This window comes from Paramacrobiotus metropolitanus, unplaced genomic scaffold, assembly GCF_019649055.1.
Source record: "Paramacrobiotus metropolitanus isolate TYO unplaced genomic scaffold, Prichtersi_v1.0 Parri_scaffold0000075, whole genome shotgun sequence".
NCBI lineage: Eukaryota > Metazoa > Tardigrada > Eutardigrada > Parachela > Macrobiotidae > Paramacrobiotus > Paramacrobiotus metropolitanus.
The window spans coordinates 555177-576952 of NW_026570295.1; positions in this window are offsets into that span (position 1 = coordinate 555177).

Consider the following 21776-nt stretch of genomic DNA (forward strand, 5'->3'; position numbering starts at 1 on the left):
GAAAAGATGTCTTCCATACTCAGCGACGGATGGGACTTACTGGAAGACCTCCAGCGTACATTCGTACATAACACACCAACGGATGATGAAACTCTGAGAGTGGCACGGCAGAAGATGAATGATCTGACGGCTTACTTGAAAAAGGCAGGCGACCTGCTCCGCAAAGAAGAACCGACTGTAGGACAACGGCCTACTATACAGCATAATCGCACAAAGCCGGCACCATAACTGTATTTAATTATACTCTCTCTCACTCTCTACATGAACATTGCACGAACAAGATTTATAAAGACGCCGCTCGGTGCGCGTTGCATGCGCCCGAGGCGGAATACATGCCAGCGTTGTGTAACGCTGGCATGTTATACACTCCACACCGCCAACACACCACATAATGTGTGGTTTACCACACTTCTCCCTCTCGAGACACACATGCACTCACATGCACTAACGCATTTTCTATTGAAAAACAACAAAACAATTGTAAATGCAGAAAAGGGGACAATACTGGCATGACATGGGACGACTCCACGGATACGCTAACTCGAGGGGTTCCACTGATGAATGCATCCGTATCCATATGCTGTGTACCACCCAGTACGCTAGCAGGAGTTAACCTGACGTACCACGAGTGTTATGTACATTATGCTATTCCTTTACGTGGGGTAGATCCATACTTAGATGTGGCTGGTTCTTCGACCGGTTCCAATGTGTGTTCTGGCTCCTGAGTGTCCTCGCACACTGCTAACTGGTGATATCGCATATTGGAATTAATTTGGTGAAGTTGTTGTTCTGTCGGAGGTTCTGGTACTGGCTGCAGTGCGTTAGCGAACTGCTGTTCCTCTGGTGCGGTCCAGTGGTGTTCGCGGTAATGCTGTTCGCACTTTCGGGACGCGTCGATGAGTATTTTGCGCTCTCCTTTGTTCAGTTTGGGGGTTTGATAACGTTGAAAGTAGTTTAAGTAGGACGTATGCAAGTGTTTGTGATCTCCGGAGTGTGCTCGGTTAATGGCAACGTAGTGGCAATAGGGTTGGTCACACCGGAGTGGCAAATAGGGGTCTTGGTACCCCATAAGATGACGGACTGTGTGGAGAGTCATTGTTCTACCGGAGGAGGCAAAGAAACCGCAGATGTCACAACGCCACATCTTTTTGATGAATTTGGCCATGGCTTTCTGGCTGCGTATATGTTGACGTTCCCCATCCTGATGGCGCTGACTGTGCTGTCGTCTGTTACAACTATAACGGATAACGGATTGTAAAGTAATTAAGAAAATTTAGAAGAAAACCGTGCCCACTAATTGAAAATGAAAAGAAAAAAAAAAGAAAAAAAAAACAATGAAAACGAGGAAAAATGGAATAAGTTTACGTTTAACTGGATCAGTCAAAAACGCATGACCAAACCATAGGTGGGATAAAGTTCTTCATTTCCTGCTCAGTCATAATCCAATGGTATTTTTGTAGTTTAAATGGCCAATATGGAACTATATCGCGGGGCAAAATTTCTGGTTGGTAAATGGAAATACTGGCCATGAATTCAAGGTAATGATTATGGTATTCGAGATGCCATTCAAGGTCTGGTTCGTAATCTCCAACGTATGAGCAGCATACTGGTGTTTTTCGGTACTCGACAATATGTGGACATTTGGCGTGAGTTGGCATGATGTAAGGGCTGATTTCGTAATGACGGTAACGGTCAGAATGTGTTTCGATTTTTTCAATAAAGGGGGTCCAAAATCCACATTTGACACACAGATACGAGTCTGGGTCAGAGGAAAAATAATAAGTCGGTGCAAAGTCTTTCGGATAAAGGAATGAACTAAAATAACACGTCAAATTGCTAACTGGAATAAATTGCTGAATTATTCGTTCGTGTACGCGCGAAAATCGTTGGTTATGATATTTTTACTTGTTTAAAATTTGGAGAACTGATTTTACGGAGAAGAAAACGAGAAAAAAAATGAATTTAATTTTAGAGTTTAATTAGAAATTAAAGATTTTACTCAGAGAAAAAAGAATTTAGAACTGGTAAGATAAAAACTCCAGGTATAAGAACCTATGCGGAGTTTAAAAATATTTGATAATAGTAAAGTGGAGAAGCTAATATTCTGTTTCGCTGGGATATTCTTGGAAAATTTGGTCGGTTGGTGTGGAAGTGGATATATTTGCTGTGGATAGCTGGTAAATCAAATTACGATGTTCTTCAGCAAGACGAGGATTATAAAGTATCCAATATTTTAGGCATTTCGCGATCGCTGAAACCTCTGTCATTATTTGGATATATTGACAGAAGCGATCGAACAGCAGGAAATTATGGAATTTGGCAACTGTTTGCCACATATTAAAATTTTCAAGAGGATCTCTGTTTATAATAACGGTTTCCATCGAGTTGAAGAAATGGTCTTTCTTCGGAGTTGCAAGTATGTTTGGTTCGATAGAAGTGATATTTTCTTGTCGAATAATAGCGTCCAAAACATCAGTAAGTTCGTGTACCAGTTCTGGATTTGGAGGTTGAAATTCGTTAAAGGAGGCTGAATGATCGCGGACATGTGTGATCATCGTGTCAAGAAGTGCTGAAAATTGTAGTTCTTGAAATACCCGTTTGAGGATATCATCAAATTTAGAAATATTTTGTATTTCAAGGGGTTGTCGAAGGCCGCCTGGAGGGAAAAACGATGTATTATTTTTATAGTTGTATAGGAAATCGGAGTATTCAATAACATTGCTCCAAGAATTGCAAAAAGATCCTGGCGGGTTATTATGATAATTTGAGAAAATGTTCCATGAAGAACAGATAGACGGGGGGGGTTTGATAGGGTAGAGCACAGTGATATTTTCTTCAAATAAGTAGGGGTTCGGAAATAATCCCCAGAAGGCTTTTCCATCTGCTGTTGTATAAATAAGTTCGACTTTGTTGGGGCTGGGGTCAAACTCAAAGAGGTCCTCTGGCTGTCGTGGTGGCGGTTCAACGTTTGAAGTATATGATCCATTAATAGTGTAGGGGATTAAGGTAATTCCGATAAATAGGATTAATCTGTAGATAAAGATAAGCTTGTTTCGGATTTTCGGACGAAGAAGTTATTGCAATAACCCGGGAGAGTTCCGGAAGTACAGGGAAAGCGGGAAAAAAGAAAGGAAAGGATTTTGAAAAATATTTTTTGTAATTTTTATGGTGTGTCTGGCCTGCGCGTTAGTATTCCTGTGGGTCTTCGTGTAGATCCGCAAAAGAGTATTCCTTGAGAGATCCGAGTTTGTCTCCTCGGAAAAGCATGAAGTATTCCATGCATTTGACGAGAAGTATTCTCCCATTAATGTTGCCCGTTCTCATGCAATAATCGTGATACATTGATCGTATGATAGATCCTGCGACAGTTTGACTTTCTTTTATTAATTGTTCGGGCGATGGTTTGAATAATATGTTGACTTCTTCGAAGGAGTAAATTGGGGAAGGAGTAGTAGTTCTAGGGTTGTTGGAGTAATTACTGGAAGGTTCGTAGGCCGAAATAGCATGTATCTTGAGTTGACTAGATGCTTTTTTCATGTCGTTCCATGCTCGACTAAGGAGAAGAACGTTTTTGAAGCGAGGCCAGTTTCCCGGATTTTTTAATTCGCGAATAACGTCCGGCCTATGTTGGAAGATTTCGTTTTCCGGGACGTTGGTCGTAGAGCAAGTAAGGAAAGGGATAAAGAAGGAAAGGAAAAAAAGATGAATATGTCTGTAAGTAATAAGGTAACACGGGCAGTAGGCTGTAATAATCCGTAAGTTTTCCTGTCCTTTTAAAATTCCAGGTCATTAAGCGTAAGTGCATCCGGCTGGAAGTCCGCCGCAACTAAAGTGTTGCGGTAAACATTTGCAAGCTGTGGGTTATAAAGAACCCAGTATTTGAGGCAATTGGGAATTGCTTCGGTATCGTTTATAATTTGGATGTATCGGCAGTAATTATCGTAGAGTAAATAATTGTGGAACTTGGCAACAAGTTGCCACTGTTGATGCGTGTCTAGGGGGTCCCTGCCTTTTGTTGCTTTTTCCATGTAATCAAAATAGTAGTCGCGTCGAGAAACATTAAAAAGACGGGGCTCGGAGATGTTGGGTTGATTGGCTGGTTTTGAAAAGAAATCTGCGATATCTGTTATCTCATGAAAAATTTCGCTATGGGGAATATCGGGTTCTCCTTCTGCTTTCCACTGAATACATTTGGTGATAGGTTGATCTCTGGTAAAGGCGGCTAAAGATTCTAATAAGGATGCAAATTCGAATTCCTGGAATATTCTGCGCAATAAGTTATGGAAATTAGTAAGATTATGGATTTGGGGGTTATATTGGAACGCAGTATCGGCTGAATTCTGATTTTTCCATAGATTTTTGTTATTTTCGTGTTTCAGGACAACACTCCATGTGGGACATTTTGGATGAATTATTGTAATATTTTTGTCGATGAGGAATGGTTCAGGCCATATGCCTACGTGTAGTTCGGGAAGATTGTCGTTGTAGTATAAAATTTCGTGATAGTCAAAATCCGGTTGGGTATAGGTAGAATATGGGATAAGTAATAGGAGTAAAAATCTGTTGAAGAAAGACATTTTTCGGTATATTGGTGGATGGTGTTTGGTTGATTATTTGCGATCTTGATAAGGGTTATACGATTTGGGAGGTTTAATGTTGATTTGAGTTTTGAGCTGCGTTTTGGGTGTTTGAGCCTGTGAAGTAGTGCAAGTTGTCCGGTCTGGACTGTCTTCGATTGCTAGTAAGGGAATTTCTTGAGGGGAAGGGGACTTTCCCGAAGCCACTTCTGTACTAGGTATATAGATAACCCCTGTCTTTTCTTCTGTTTGCCTGACTCGCTTTTGGTGACGATAATTGTAATATTTCTCCAGTAGCCATCTCCATCCAAAGCATCGAAAGAATATCACCAAAAGAAGCATCAGTCCGAGGATTACAAATAGAGAGATAAAAATAGCTCGAGTTGCGGGAAATAGAGTCCAATCCGCGAGGCTAGTAGTAGTTCGAATTTGTTGTTTTTGTTGAAGAACCTCGGCTAATGAATTTGAATCTGTATCATCAAAGAAAGCGTTCATCTCTCCCACTAAATCCAAAGCATGGTGTTGTGTCTTATCTGATGTGTCGAGTCCCTCTAGTAGCGCTTGATCCGGTTTGTATTTAAAAGATTTAACGAACCTAGCGTGTTGTATGGCTATTGATTTGGTGACCTTTTGCCAATCGCGGAGTGAACTGTTGTACTCTAGTGTTTGGTCTCCGAAAGCCGCAAAACCGCCTCTATGGAGGCAAGGCGTAAATTTGTATTTAGTGTGTCCATCTATGGCAATAGTGTAATTTTCTTGGATAAGTGGCTCATATCCACAGGATGTCAGCTTTGCGTTAACTTGAACGTCCTCGGCAAGGCATTGGTAGACAAGTGCCTGCTCGCCGTTAGCTGTGACTGTGGTACAAGCGGGAGATCGAGAATTTTGGCTGCGCGGATTCCCGAAAATCGGGACAGCAGGTGTAAGAGCTCCGCGGTGTTTTGTCTCTGCTTACAGTCCAGTTTATAGCTTTCTTGTGCTAGGATGTTTGACGTGCTGATTGCTGTGTCTGATAAGTGCTGTAAATGAGCAGTTAAGTATCGGAAAGAATTCCAGTAGTGGTCGTGATTATCTGTCCATGGCTGATGATGCAACATTGAGAAAAATTTCTTTATGTTGTCCTTAGGACTAAGAATTGGGGCGCTAGTTGAGCGGAGTGTTTGTATTTCTCCGTACCGCTGCGCATATGCATTGTCTGGTACGTTACTATAGGATGGGGATTGTGTTACTGGTTGTGGTCGGTAGGGTTCTGGTTCTTGAGCCATATTTCGGACTCGCTGAAAAGCAGTTGGTTTTCTTTGTCCCAAGCCTAGGACTCGATTTAAGACGGGGCCAAGGAATAAGTCTGATCTCTGTGGTGTAACTAAAGGACTGGAAGACGGTGTAGGGCGATTTTGTAAGTCGTTAATTCGGCGTTGCATCTCACGTTTTTCGTTTTCGTATTCTTCTTCTCTACGTGCTTCGTTCCGACGTGATTCCTCAATGATCCCTCGGTAACTTGTCAGCTGTTGTTGTAGTTGATCCACATAATTATCTTCTTCTCGCTGTTCTGTGGGACTTAGAGTCGGGTACGAACTTTCGGTTTCAGGACATATGGTTCGGTTTGCGAAATTGGGATGGTAAATGGTTCCAAAGTGGTCGTTGTGTCGTAAATATCGCGAGGTACTGTAGCATGTGACCGTGCTGAAACCTCGTCGGTTTGTTGAAGAGGTTGTAACTGTTGTGTTGGGTCATCTTCCGTCGCTACAGCATAGTACGGGAGTAGAGTCGGCGTAGTCATTTGTGTTGTTGATCTGGGTCGTTTCGTGCGCGTTGTGGCAGAGTTAAAGGAAAGTCGAGATGCGGCCATAACCTCTGCCGGTGGATCGTCGTAAGTATTACGAAAGAAAGACTGTGAATCGCGTTTGAATCTTTGTAGATCCTCAAGGTCCTCCTTAGTTGCCTTGAAAGTCTTTCTATCTATTGATATATATGTTTGCGGAAAACCTTCGACCGCATAAACTGGTTTGCCAAAAGAACAGTTGGTTTGTGCTGGTATTTCTTTAAAGATAAAGTCCACTTGACGAAACGAATCTCTGAGTTTGTATTGATTGGGTCCTAGGGTTGTTATTTGAGCATTTTCTCCTGGCAATTCTTGAAATTTACACTGACGTTGTGTAGGTTCTTGCTTGGTGTTCCAGATGAACGTAGCATGATTTCTAATGGCGAACCCTGCTTTTCTGGGTGTTGAAAGAGGGCCCAAGAAACTATAAATGGGCTCGTTTTCAGAATCTTGCGTAAGGGTTGTTTCTTCAAGGGTGCATTGTACTACGGTGTTGACCGTTGTTGTTAACCATGAATAGTCTTTTCTAGGCTTTCCATTGAATACCCATACATTCGAATTTGGACGTGCTACCATGGGGTTACCGAAACAGGACCTAGTTGACGAGATGAGTTTACATTCCGAATCTGTGAGGTCCCTTTTTGCAGAACTTGGAAGATGGTCTAAGGACCCGAAAAATGACTGAGTGATTTCCATGGTAACTGTAGTTGCCGTGCAAACTGTTGCTGGAAAGGAAAGAGAAGGACGTTGAACTGCAAAAATGGAGTAGTTTGCCTGAATTGGAGACGGATTTATAGGTAATGGTGCACATTTTGTGTAATCTGCCATGTCCAGAACTCCCAGGAATTGTTGATGTTCACAGTTACAGATTGTAAAAGCTTTACACTCTGCTCCTGGAATAGTGCAAAGAATTATCATTGTCCAGGCAAGCAAAGACGCCATGTTGAATGGTTTCATATTTGCGATGTAGTTAACTTTCGCAGTTCTTTTAGCACGGGGCTTGTTCCAGAGAGATTTATCAACCGGTCCCAGATTTTTTAGTTCTCTGGACCCTTTTGGTTTTTTAAGTTTCGTGGTATTTTTCGCTTTCTTAGGCGTTTCTCCTATGGGTTGCTGAGGCGGAATAGGGTTTTCCGGAGAGTTTTCTCCGATATTTTCGGTTGGAGTTTCTATTTGTGGTATCGGTTTGGGAATTCGAGGCTTGAGATTGGAAACTGGTAAAAGCGGTTTGTCGGGATCTATTAAGGGCATAGGTTCGTCGATTGAAGGTTCCTCCCATAACTGAAGATCTTGCCGGTCATAGTACGGTTTTAACCTGGCAACGTTCACCACTGTAGGTTTGCCTGGGTCGTTTGCCCTTTCGTAGGAGATTTGGTAGTCGACTTCCCCGATCTTTTGTAAAATTTCATATGGTCCATGATAAAAACTGGTTAATTTTTGCTGGGTCCTGTGCGTCCAGGAGAAAATAACAATACCTTTTGACCAACTTCGTAAGTGACGGGCTTTCGAGTTTTATTGTAGTAATACATTCGGTTTAACCTTTCGGTATCCATGTTCTCAGTGGCTATTGCATAAATTTCTTGCATATGATCATACAAGTCGTCCGTGTCCTGAGTGTCGGTCTTGGATGGCAAGTTTGTGTCTAGCGGAAAGAGGCATTCGATTCCGTGTGCCAAGTAAAAGGGACTGTATCCAGTTACTCTGGACACAGAGGCATTATATGAAAAGACCACGAAAGGTAAGTGTGTGCTCCAATCCTTTTGGTTGTCTGAACAAAGTTTGGCCAAGGACTGGGCCATAGTTTTGTTAAATCTTTCGACTTTGCCGGCAAACTGAGGATGCCAGCCGGCCGATTTCAAATGCTTAATATCCATTAATTTGAACATGGCGGTGATAAGGGTGTTGACGAATTCGGTGCCTCGGTCCGTACGTATGTATTTTGGAAAACCATATCGAAGGAAGACATCTTGTAGTAAAAACTCGGCGACTGCTTCAGCCGTGTGTCGTCGCGTTGCGCGGGACACAGCGAAACCCGAAAAATCATCCACGGCATTTATTATATAACGCTTTTTCTCTTTATCTTGAACGAGTGGACCGACGCAGTCGACACTCCATGTAATGAAGGGTCGAGGAGGGAATGGGATGTTCTGAAGCTCTCCGATACGTTTGTTGCGAGGTTCGTTTTTTAGTTGGCAATTAACACATGACGCTACGTACTTCCGTACGTACTTGGCCATGTGTGGCCAATAAAATCGGCGCCGAATAATATCGTAAGTTTTGGCGAATCCTAGATGTGACATTGCGGATTCATGTACTGATCCACAAATGTCATCGACAAGGGATTGCGGAATAACAAGTAAGTCTTTCCGTGTACCATCCAGATCTGTCTGGTAGTACAAAATACCGTGATCCAGGTAATAATTTGGAATTATTCTGTTCAGTCTATCCGAGTGTTTTGTAGTATTTCCTTCCAAATAGTCGATTAACTGTGAGGCGAACTTATCTGCTACCTGCTCGGTGCGTATATCGATGCGCTCAATCGGTGGTGTATTTTTGATGCCGTAAATCGGAAAAGTTACGGGTTCCTGGAAAGGCGGGGAGCTGGGAATACCGGCGCTCTGGAAAGAGCGTCGGCATCCATATGTTGCGTCCCGGCCTGTGGAAGATCTGAATAGTAAACTCTTGCAGGCGTAGCGCCCACCTAGCAAGTTTCGCATTTTCTGTTTTAAGTTGTTGCAACCATTGCATACTGAAGTGATCGGTATAGCAATGTATTTTGCGGCCTAATATAAAGTTGCGATATTTTTCGACCGCATAAAGTATTGCCAGGCATTCCTTTTCCGTAGCCGATAGTTTTTTCTCCGAAGAAGAAAGTTTTCTGGACGCATATGCGACGGGATGTACTCCGTCGTCATGTTTCTGCGCTAGTACTGCTCCGATCGCGATGTCTGACGCATCAACATGGAGTAGTACTGGGAAGGATTCGGAAAAATACGCCAGAACAGGCGCTTGAGTCATTAGTTTCTTTAGTTGATCGAAAGCTTCTTGGTGGGTAGTCATCCACGGTAGTTTTTCGTTTCTCTTATCCGAAAACTGCGCGCTTAATTCGTGTAGACAGGCTGCCAGCTCGGCGAATTTTGGAATAAATATTCGATAGAAGCTTGCTAAACCAATAAACCGAACTAAGTCTTTATACGTTTCAGGAACAGGGAACTCTCGGACAGCTAGAACTTTTTCAGGATCGGGAGCGATACCCGATTCCGAAACGATAAAGCCTAGAATTTTGCATGTTGTATTTCCAAATTTGCATTTCTTTCCGTTGATGGTGATATTAGCGGTACGCAGGATACTAAGAAGTTCTTCTAGATTCTCAAGGTGGGATTCCCATGTCTCTCCTTTGATTGTAATGTCGTCTATGTACACTTGGACCTTGTTTTCTCGAATCATATGTGTGAGTAAATTTTGCATTGTTCTTTGGAATGCGCTCGGCGCGAAGTGCACGCCAAAGGGCAGGCGACAATATTGGTATGAACCACAATGGGTGATAATAGCTAGCTTTTCTCTATCTTTTGGTGTACAGGGAGTTGGTGAAATCCCTGTGCCAGGTCAATCGCAGAAAAATACTGACCTTTCATTGATTGTAAAACTTCTTCAATTGATGGAATAGGATACCTATCCTGTTTAAACCGCGTGTTTGCTTTTCGGAAATCGGCTACAAGCCGATAGTTGCAGGGCCCTGGTTTCTTTACCAGCATGACTGGTGAAGCCCAGGGACTTCTGCACGGTTCGATAATTTTTTCATCTAATAATTTTTGTATAATTCCCTCAATGATCACTTTTTCTTTTTTGGGCAACCCGCCGAGCGGGTTATGAGCGAAATACCGCCCCTGGTTCTAACTCGATTTCGATGGGAGGAACATCTGCTTCTCCTATCGGGTATTTTTCCGACGGCCAGAGATCGGAAAAACGAGTCAGAAGTCTGGTTAACTGTGTTTTTTGTTCTTCGTTTAGTGATTTTCCCATTTTAATGCGTTCTGGAGCAAAGCTGTCTTGAAATGTTTTATCTTCTTCTTCTAACTCCTGGTAGTTACCAACGGTATATGGAAGTAACAATGTCTCAGATTCTGGTGTAAGTTCTCGATGATAGCTGAAGTGTTTAGCGAATTCTACTTTATCCGTTGCTGCGAAGCGGCAGGTTTCTACTTCGCACACAAGCAGTTCGTTCATTTTAACCTTTTTCGAAAAAACTGTACATTCCTCGAGGTGATAATACCATTGAGAAAAATTGTACGCTTTATGTCCGCAAACGCATTTGTACTGAACCTCGTTTTGTGCTTTGAAAGTGTTGCTGCAATAGTAATTGTGTGTCCTGGCTTGATACTGAGATTTGGAAACATGTCCACAAGTACAAACTGTGTGTCCTTGGTTGTCGCAGTTTGGTTGGGTAGTGTCTTGTTTAGTCAGTTCTTCGATAACGAATGTGTTATTGGCCGAACGGTTCAACTGGGAAATTGGGTTTAAATCAGGATGATTTAGCTTATTAAGGTCATTCCATCCTAAAATGATATCTGCCCCGAAGGGCACGACATCAAAGACGGATAGTGTAAGCAGGCAAGGAGGGAGGGTGAGTACGTACAGATCGATGTAACTAGCCGATGTTTGTGTATGACCCGTAAAGCTCTGAATGTTATGTTCGGGACCTGTGTACAGCAGCTCTTGAATGCCTAATTCGTAAACTTTAGCTGATGTAATAATTGAAAGAGAAGATCCCGTGTCGACAAACGTTCGCAAGCTGCCTACACTCGTTTCAAGGTTTACGACAGGTGGAATATGGGTGTCAGAATCCTCATGAATGGTCAAGATTCTCTCAGTAAATGATGATACTGTAAGGTTGTCGACTTCAGTGTCTGAAAGGGAATCTCTACGAATTCTGAGTGAGCGTCCTCATTGTCTTCTTTATGTGCTCTAAACTGTTCGTCAATCGTTAGTTCCGTTTCTGAGTCCGAACCTGAGTCAATAATATCGAAATCTGGGAACGGGTCGGGTGGAGCCGAGGGCAGAATAATGTCTGGGGTTTGGAACATGTTTCGTAAATCTTTCCAGCCGATGAGGACGTCGGCTGGAAAGTGCGGAAAATCAAAGACTGCCAGTTTTAATTCATACCCAAAAGCCATGTATGATTCTAAAGCAAAGGATCCTAGTGAAGTGTGAAGTGTTCCAGTGAAATCCTGGATTTGTTGTTGGTCATCAGGCTCAATGAGCTCTAACAGGCCCCATTCTTGAATTTTCTTAAGACTAATCATTGAAAGATTTGACCCTGTATCGATAATGGTAGTGGCGGTGCCATGATTGGTGTAAGAGGTAAAAGGCTGTTGTGTGTGTGATTCGGCCGATGGCACCTGTTGAATGACGAATACACGATCCTGACGTCTAGCTGCTGGCCCTGAATTATTCTGTGCCCGATTAGGGCAAAGGTTTGTGGGATGTTCACCACCACATTTCCAGCACTGTAACTTGTTGGTAGCTACAGGCTGGTTTTGCGTGGGATATTCAATTGCCTGAACTTGGGGAGGACCTTGCACACCTGGTGATTGCTCATTGTTGTAATTGTTATTTCGAAAATTATTATTATTACGCTGCTGAAAATTATTTCGATTGTAAAAACCTCGACCGCGTGAATCATTTGGATGTTGTCGGTTGTTATAACCGTTATTGTAATTAGTGCGATTTCGTGACCCGTTGTAGTTCGAATCGTTTCGCTGATAATTTTGTCGAAAATTCCTATTATTGCGGTTATAGCTGTTGTTAAACTCGCGATTATAATTATTATTGCGAATGCGGTTACCATAATCTCTATTGAACATTCGTCTTGAGTTAAAACTGTTGTTTCGAGGGTAATTATTTGACCTGTCGTACTGTTGTCCGGATCGACGGTTGTGTTCCTCTGCTATAGTGATGGGAAAAGGAGAAAGATTGGGAATTTTCAGGAATTTTTTAGCTCGAATGATATCGCGCAAGTCCACCTCTTCATCTGAATCGTTTTTTGCTCCTTCTAAGTCGGTTCTGAAGATTGGGTTAAGTGTTAAACCTTTTAAGGAATCCGTTGTCTTTTGAACCTTATCCTCCATTTCAATAGCTTTAGCAGCTTTTACTAAAAATTCCTGCGGGGTCGCTGGTGTTAGACACGTTACGTCTCTGAGCAACGTGCCCGAGAGTCCATTTGTTAAAGCATCAGCCTTTTCTTCCTCACTGAACTGTTTACCTAATGAATGAAGTATGTCGAAGGTTTGAATCATGTCCATATAGTAGGACTGAAGGGACTCGTGTGCTGTTTTCTTGCGCTTATTCAAATATCGCATCATGTATGCAGTGTATCCAGGGGGGCGGAAAGTATCTAACAGTTCTTGTTTAAGTTCATCCCATGTCTGTGCTGGTGCACCTACATGGGGTGTGGGGCGTCTTGAGTACCAAGCAAGGGCTGATCCTTGCAGATAAAGTGATATTCTATTGACCCGTTCCTGGTCCCGCCATCCCTGTGCTGCAGTAATAACTTCATATCGTTTAATGAATAGACCAATGTCATCTTTCCCGTTATGTGCAAATCTGGGTGGTTCTACCGGGTCCGGACGCGTAGGCGTCCGGGCCATTGCGTTGGCGATTGCATCGCCGAGTACGTCTACGTCGACCATACCGGCTTCCCAAGCTTCTAATTGTTGCACCTTTTTATGGGGAAAATTTCTCTGTTATAGTTAAATGGACTGATAGTTCAGTGAAGGAGTTTTTGAATTATTGTAGAATTAAAAGGAATACGGGATAGTTGAGGGGATTGCAGGATTGCGTATATAAGAAATACAATAATAATGACCGCTAAGAGAACGGTCAAAATTTTAACACACATCGTAATGATGTGGCGGACTCCAGTCTATCTGGTTTCGGCCTACCTGTATGGCATGATGGAAGTATGTAATAAGGAAGGTGACTACCAAAGATCAAGTCCAAGGGTCACGCCTGGTGGTCCAAAAGGAATTGTGATGATTGGGACGGTGTTAATCCGAAGGTTGAAGCGGTATAAGTTAAAGAACTTATTTGAAGAAAACGAAAGAAGAGTGGAGTGATCTGGCTGCTGTGAAACCTGAGCCTTATATACCACTCGATTGTGGTAAATTTGGTAGCCTTAAGGTATATTGCCTAATCAATCGTTGGACAACGCATTGCGTAACGCGTAATACGAGCGTGAAGTGCCAAATTGTCAAAAGAACGACTGCAAGTATCCAACGAGCGGGATGTTGTGTAACGCGTATGACCAAGGAACGCGCTGTTATGCAACGCGTATTACAAAATGAACGAGCTTAAGCTGCCAAGGAACGCGCTGTTGTGTAACGCGTATGACAAAGGGAATGAGCTTAAGCTGCCAACGAACGCGCTGTTGTGTAACGCGTATGACAAAGGGAATGAGCTTAAGCTGCCAACGAACGCGCTGTTATGTAACGCGTATGACAAAGGGAATGAGCTTAAGCTGCCAACGAACGCGCTGTTATGTAACGCGTATGACAGAGGGAATGAGCTTAAGCTGCCAAGGAACGCGCTGTTGTGTAACGCGTATGACAAAAGAATGAGCTTAAGCTGCCAAGGAACGCGCTGTTGTGTAACGCGTATGACAAGGGGAATGAGCTTAAGCTGCCAACGTGTTAATAGATCGTACCATGGTTGTGTAATGAAAGTGACCTTTGTGATGTCATTTGTAATGTACCTTTTTATTACGTGAATGACCAAGCGTGTTATTCTATAATATCAATTGACTAAATATCTCATCGGTGTTTTAGTGTTTTAAAACTTGCTAATGATAATAGCGGACCTGCCGCTATGCTGCAGCGTATCATTTAGCAATATTGTAAAATAAAACCGTGGTATGGAAAATATTTTATGTTGTTAAGAGAGAAAAAAATTTTTGGATTAATGACGTCATAAAATTTGGAAAGGTCAATAAAGGTCACTAAAGGTCACACAGAGTGACGTCATAAAGGTCATCAAAAGGTCACTAAAAGGTCATCAAAAGGTCACTAAAGGTCACGAGGGGGTCCGTATATTATCCCCTAGGTGAAAATTTACGGCCGGGCATTTTTCCCGAGTGTATACTGTACGGAATATATATTGTGTCTACGAGACTATATACAGTCTCGTAGATTCACCGTAGAAAATGTATAGTAGTGCAAATTCGAAAAATTATTATGGCACGGTTTACATAATTATTGTTAAAATTTGTTTATTTTCTTGCAAAATTATAGTTTTGCACTTGCCCCATGTCCGTGGTGTTAGGTGCCGTAGAATTTGTTGATCTGACCGGAAAAGGTGGGCAGCAAATGTGGGCCGAAAGGATGCCGTCCGTACTGTTATGTGCTGGGGAATATGTAGATTCCAGCAGGAAAAGGCTGGCAGAAATGCAGGCGGCAGAAAACTGTCCACGGGAAACGCGCAACAGCAGAGTAGGCTGGGAAAGGCGGGCGGAAAATACGGGCAGTTGAATGCTGACAGTGGCAGATGTGCGATAGTGTGCCGTCCGTGGGAAATGTGCAGTATTATGCCGTCCGTGGAGAATAGGTGGCTGAGGAGTGTAGGGGGAATATGGCAGGTGCCGCTATTGGGAAGTGCGTGGCTGGAGAGTGAACGGTCAACGGCGGTTAAAATCCATAGGAAGCCGTGTGAGAAAATTGCATTCGTTCCGTGCTTGGAATTTCCGTGCAGTGAATGTGTGGTATATAAAAAAAACTTTGCCGTGTAAAAGATCGTTACAAAACCACGATCTCGCTACCAATGTAGGACAACGGCCTACTATACAGCATAATCGCACAAAGCCGGCACCATAACTGTATTTAATTATACTCTCTCTCACTCTCTACATGAACATTGCACGAACAAGATTTATAAAGACGCCGCTCGGTGCGCGTTGCATGCGCCCGAGGCGGAATACATGCCAGCGTTGTGTAACGCTGGCATGTTATACACTCCACACCGCCAACACACCACATAATGTGTGGTTTACCACACGACTGATGTCGACCAACGACAACTCAGGTCGGTAGTTGAACGGATCACAGAGATCCTCAACGCGGAACCCGAGTACACTCGGATTGCCACGCCGTCGCCACCTCGCCGAGCAGCACCGACTACAACAGCGGTGATGACTCTGGTCGGCACAACGCCTATGGATAACTTACCGGCCAACTTGGATATAATTACCCAAGCCGGACAAGACTTAGCCGATATCTTCTACCATCGACTCAGCAGAACCCTCACACGGATGGACCGAGCACTACGACTCGAGTTGGATTGGGCCGATACTCTAGGCTCATGGGGAACTCCACCGCCAGGTCCGAATCGAGACCGACTCATCGAACCACTTCAGTCGGTGATCGACTACGTCAAACAGTACTTGGCAAACCCGAACAAAGCGGGAGCGCCAGCACAAATCCGGGAGAAAACACCTTCTCCAGTCCCATCACCCGGAGTTGACGTAGAACTCCCGTTCGTGGACAACGCGGTTGACCAAAAGGAAGTCAACATCGGCGAAGTCGAAGCGGTTGACGTCATGGATAGCTCGGAAAACAACTCCGGGAGCTCGACCCCAACAACGCCATGGAGAAACAAATGCGCGATGCCTTGGATCAGCAGTATAGCATCTGCTCAAGGCGGGGCGAAGACTTGTGGAAGATTCTCGAGGCTAACCCACAAAGGGTTCAGCCGACCTCCACTCAGACGCAGCCGGTCGCTCCGCAACAACCGCTCTAGCCTACATTGGCAGAACAGCGCGAAGCCCTTAACGACAAGTTAGCTCGTACACGGAGGATTGCCGACAGCTTGCAACGCCAAGTTGACTACATGGACGGAACAGATCCGACCATCCGTAACATTCGGACGGCAATCGAAGATCAAATACAGATCTCGCGGATGCACATCCAGGACGTACAAGTCGACCTCAAAATTTTACGGCGGAAAAAACTCGAACAATGCCGCAAAGAAACGGAACAACACGCATCCGGTTCGCAACAGCCAAACACCTCGAGTCAGCCGACTTCGACAACAGCTCGGATTCAACCTCAGCCGACCTCAACAGCAGGCCTGGCTCAACCGAAACCAAAGGAAATGGCCGACCGGGCCATGTCTCTGGCCACAGAAGCTCGGATCATGGAAGCTATACCGGACGCGGACGAATTGTCGAGTACGGTCGCGCCACATATAGTCAAACTGTTGGCTAAAGTAGCGGAACTTATCACAGAGATGGGGGCCCGCAGAAACTTCTGTGTCGACAACAGCCAAGAAGCGAACGACTTGGATCGAGACATCCTGGCATGGGGAAACAACGCTCGGTTTATACGACGACTTTGTCATCCGGACGCCCCACAAACGACCAGGACTCGACAACACTTAATCCGAACCACCTCATGGTTGGAGACAAGGGTAAACGAGTACGAGGAAAAGAAGGAACGGGACAAAGAGAAGGAATCGACCAACCTGGCAACAAACGCCATGGCCGAAGGTCGGCCGTCTCGGATCACAAAGATCCAGTCGGCTCGGAAACCGACCTTCGATTCTGTCCGACTTCCACCTCCAGCCCCACCAGCCAAACCCGACCTCGAATGGGTAAAAGCAGTTAACACACAGTTACTGCGAGCGGACGCCGTCATCGTTGAATTGCGAAAAATGATGGACGAAACCGACCAACGGAGCCCACAATACTGTCAGATCGGTATTAACCTCGGACACTTGGAAGAAACAACGCCAAGGAAGCCCGCTTTATCCTCCGACCAACAACCGTGTGGTTGTCGAAGAATCAGGAAAGGCTACAAACTTTGACGGCCATAATTCAGTCCTTCGTAGACGACTTCTACAGGCGGAAGTTAACGGAAGAACAACGTAAGCTGAAGAGGCCGCCCCCTGCCAAAAAGCCTAAGGTACAACCTGTCAAACCGACACAGGTAGTCCCATCGGTGAGTCACCAAGGCGAGCCGATGGACGACTTACCAGTACCAGGACTCGAAGGCGAAGATGAACCGATGGACACATCGGAGGAAGTTGCAGCAACAGAAGCTAGCCGACCTAAACCCCTGGAACGACCAACAACGTTACCTGGGCTCTCACGAAGAGAACCGCAGAGTGAACGAACACCTTACGAACGACTCATCCTCCAACCAGGTGGATCGAACTCACCGAAATTTGCCGGGAAGCCAAAACCGACGGATAACATAGAAGAGCACGGTCCACGCAGACGTTTCTTCCCGTCGAAGTCGCCATCACCAGTCAGGACCAAGGAACAACTCTTGGAATTCCTAAAGGCGACTCCGTCTTCCTTACCCCCGGCTGAAGAGAAGCCGAGCCCGTCACGGAAAGTGATGGGGACGAAGGCCTTATTTACTCCTGGCGTCCACAAGAAATTGGTCAGCCAAGCCAAAACATTGGACCTTCAACGGATACTTTATGAAGCACAACTCCAAGGAGGTATCCGAGATCGAACCATGACGGAGGAGCAACAGACTCAAATGGCCCAAAAGATCCACGCTACGATCCAGAATAGGGACAAAGTCCTGAGACGGTTAGTGACTCTAAGATGCGGAAAGCAGGAGTTACGACAACTCCCGCTGGATCCGAACATGATCCAAACAATCCAACGTCTCCGCAACCCCAGCATCAACCCAGGCGCCTATACGCTGGAGATTCAACCTCGGCCCGGAGAAGAGGTAACCGAGAAGATTCCGATAACCATGTCGGATAGTAGCGAGGAACAGGAGAATGCGGGTGACATCGACTCCGATGACTCCATTCAACAGAAGGCAGCGGTACCACCGAAGGGATCCACGCCGAAACGAGGTAGATCGCCGGTAAAACAGATTTCGCCGAACCGATCAGCATCCCAGCCGACTAAGCTGCCAAGTCAACCGACGATTGAAAAACCACTTAGGTTCTCACCTCGGAATACTCCGACGAAACCGAAGAAAACCCAAAAGGAGATGGACACAACATCCCCCTCAGAGGCGCGAGTCGAAACTACGGTCGAAAAATTACCACAAAGGGACGAACCGACCTCGATGCACTCCGGCCCACGTCTAGCATTTGACGAGTCTCGAACGAACGAGCCGGTAGACGAGTCGGTTAACATATCGACCAAACGGAGTACGGCTAAGGAGAAGCCACCCCACGACTCGTCGCGTGAATTCCATGACGACCCGGCCTTACGACATGTAAAGGACCTAACGAGGTCCAAACAGGATGCCTGCATCGACATGGCATATCCGGAGGACAGGGAACTCTGGCACTCGTTGAGAATCCGACGTGCCAGCACAGTCGGAAACACTACGGAAGCGACCACGACCGACTTACCGAGAAAATGGCCGACGTCATGAAGCGCATGGGAGAACATTACCGGGCGGAAAAGAGTCGACCTAACGTTCTACAAACGGCTATGCCGACTCGACACAAAGTCACCGCCCCGGAACCCAAGTCGACAAAGAAGACGGTACAGCAACCCGTCGTTAAGATGAAAGTTCCCCCTCGGACCAGACAACCTTCCGTCCAGATCGACGATGATCTCGACGCACGAGTCATCAACTCAGCCAACTCCGCAAAATCCCATAAAGATAAACGGAAGGCCAAGAAAGAAGCAGCGAAACAGCCCATTAAACCGCAACCAACCGAAATACAGAAGAAACCCATAAAGTCGGAAGCCAAGGAGCCGACCAAACCGAAGTCGGACTCAATGGTGAAGACGCCGAAGCCTAACCCGGCTAAACGACACAAGTCATCCGACGATTTGGATATTTCGGATGCCGGCCCACAAAGGACCGAGCAGAAGGAGAAGGCTCAACAACCGCACGACAAGGAGGCGGTAGAACGTAAATTCCAAGAAGTCATGGAGCGAGCCGGCACAAAGCCGACTAAAACTCCAGCAGGTTGACCACAAAAATCGTCCAAACCGCGGACTTCGACTGAAGAACTCCAGCCTTCCACATCAAAACCACACTCCGATGTGGAGTCCGACTTGATCTCGGACATTGAAGATAAGGATTCAGTCTCCGACAATGGAGAAGGGGACCCCTATGAAGGATTCAAAGGCGATCTAAAAGAAATCTTCAATCACGGAGCGGACACTGACGAATCACAGTGGCCAGCCTCGGACGACGTACGTGAACGCCTTCCGGACGAACAGCCGGACGACCCGGTTGATACGTTAATCCGTACCGTCCGAGTACACGTAGAAGTCGTAAGGAGCATTGAAAACGCCAGGAAAAACGGCGTGGACATTTACCAAACCTTGGTCCCAGATCTGTCGAACAACATCCAGGTCGGAGGCGAAACCGGAAAATGGTTGACACATCAACTTATGATGCAGATCGTCGCCTGGACTCTGGATTACGGATTATCAGTCGCCGTTCACCGACAATGGGGACGGATGGCTGAACTGCTCCCACCGGACCTTATCAAAGCGCTCAGAAGTGAAGCCGCAAGGAACCAGGACGACACACCGACTAGAATTGCACGGTGTATCGGATACATTCGGAATCCCCGCGGATCGACATTGGTCCAAATTGCCCGTGTATATAACGTGATGTACATGGATAAAAAGGGGAATATCGACGAAATTATCATGAATAGGATAGGCGACCGAATCGCGTCCCTGGTCGAGCAACATACTCTCCAGACGACTAACGCAGAACGCGACGTACCGGTACGGTACACCGTGCCTAACTTCATACCGGAACAACATCGGCGTGAATTCAATTTCCGGATGTCTTATGTCAACACGGACAAACCTCCGGCGGGCACGGAACCTACCGAAGAGTATAGCGACTCCAACGAACAACCGTCGGATGATGCAGCCAACCTGCTGCACATAGCTCGAACGGCTGGACAGTGGTCACAAAGACGAGTCCAAGTCCTACCCCGACCCCGAGCACCTCATGAGCCGACAACATATGTCGGCACGGCATCAGCCCCGACGGGACGAGCAAGTACTGCCAAACCAACTCGGAGTGCTAAGGGACGGTTCATACCGAAGGACGTACAGTCACTACCACCGTCCTCGCCCATGGAAATTTCGCCAGAACCGGAAGACTTGACCCAACAGAAGGGAAAGTCGAGGTCGGCCAAGACGAAGTCGACTAAGCCGGCTAAGAAGAAGGAACCGAAGTCATCGGAATTGATCTCGTCATCCGAGGAAGAAACTGATGACGATGATGACGACGACGATTTCCAAACACCTGGGATCGCCAAAGACGATGACGACGACGACGACGAGAATGGTAAACCTCCACCACCGTCGGCCCCAGCACCTCAACAGCAGGGCGAACCGGAAATACCGGATAAACAACCTGAAGAGAAGGATAGCGGCGACAAAGCCGACGACTCCAGAAGCAACGAAGATGAAGGTGGAGTATACGTCCCTCGTCAGTATGGTAAACGAATACCACTGACGCCCGACTCCGACCACCGGCCACTTCTTTCCGAGTTCAACGAAGACACGATAGAGGTCTTGCCGGACGATATTCCCCCATTGGCCAACGTAAGGCTGAAGTATACCGGCATTAAATCGGCTTCGCGACCGAAGCCGAGCGTCTCGGCATACGACGCGGGATGGATGTATACTTTCACCGCCCTGAAGGCCCTGGCTACACGGACCGAAATTCGCCACACCGAGGATAGCCTTCAAACTCCTCCAACACTGGAAGGTAGACGAGAAGGGTGATTGGCGACAACTAAGCCAGAATAACGTCCGACATTATTGCGACTTGGGATACCATGCACGGAAGCTGATACGTACGTACACCAGCGGAAAGCGGATGTACTGCGGAGCTCCCATCGGCCCAGAGAGACCCGGCCCCTTCAACATATGAAGGATGGATACACGCCATCGAAGCGTGCATGGGAATGTCTTGGCATCCTGAAGGACTGACTCGTGGAGAAATACTCCACCAACTCATAGCACGGTTCGAGTTCGAATGGAGAACAGCAGAACCTCAGTTAGTCGACCCCAAATACAAGGCCAAACCGGATATGACCGCAGGACGAAAGGAATATTCCCTGGAAGACGACTTGGAATTCGTCCTATCGAAGGCGCTCTATCAACAACGATTCGCCACAAACACCGACCAAATCCAGGGCGGTTAACGGTTTATCGCCCTAAACCCGTCAACTCATCGGTACGGACATCTACCGAAGGAACGACTGTTCTCGGCACAAGCAACCGAGTTGGCCGACTCGCACCAAGCAAGTCGGCCGGAGTCGACAGAAGCACCTACGCGGGAATGAGGAAACGCAGAACGCGTTGGAGGAGTGGCATAACCGACCTTCCTCCAGTGACACCACATCGGCGTCATCGACCAACAGAA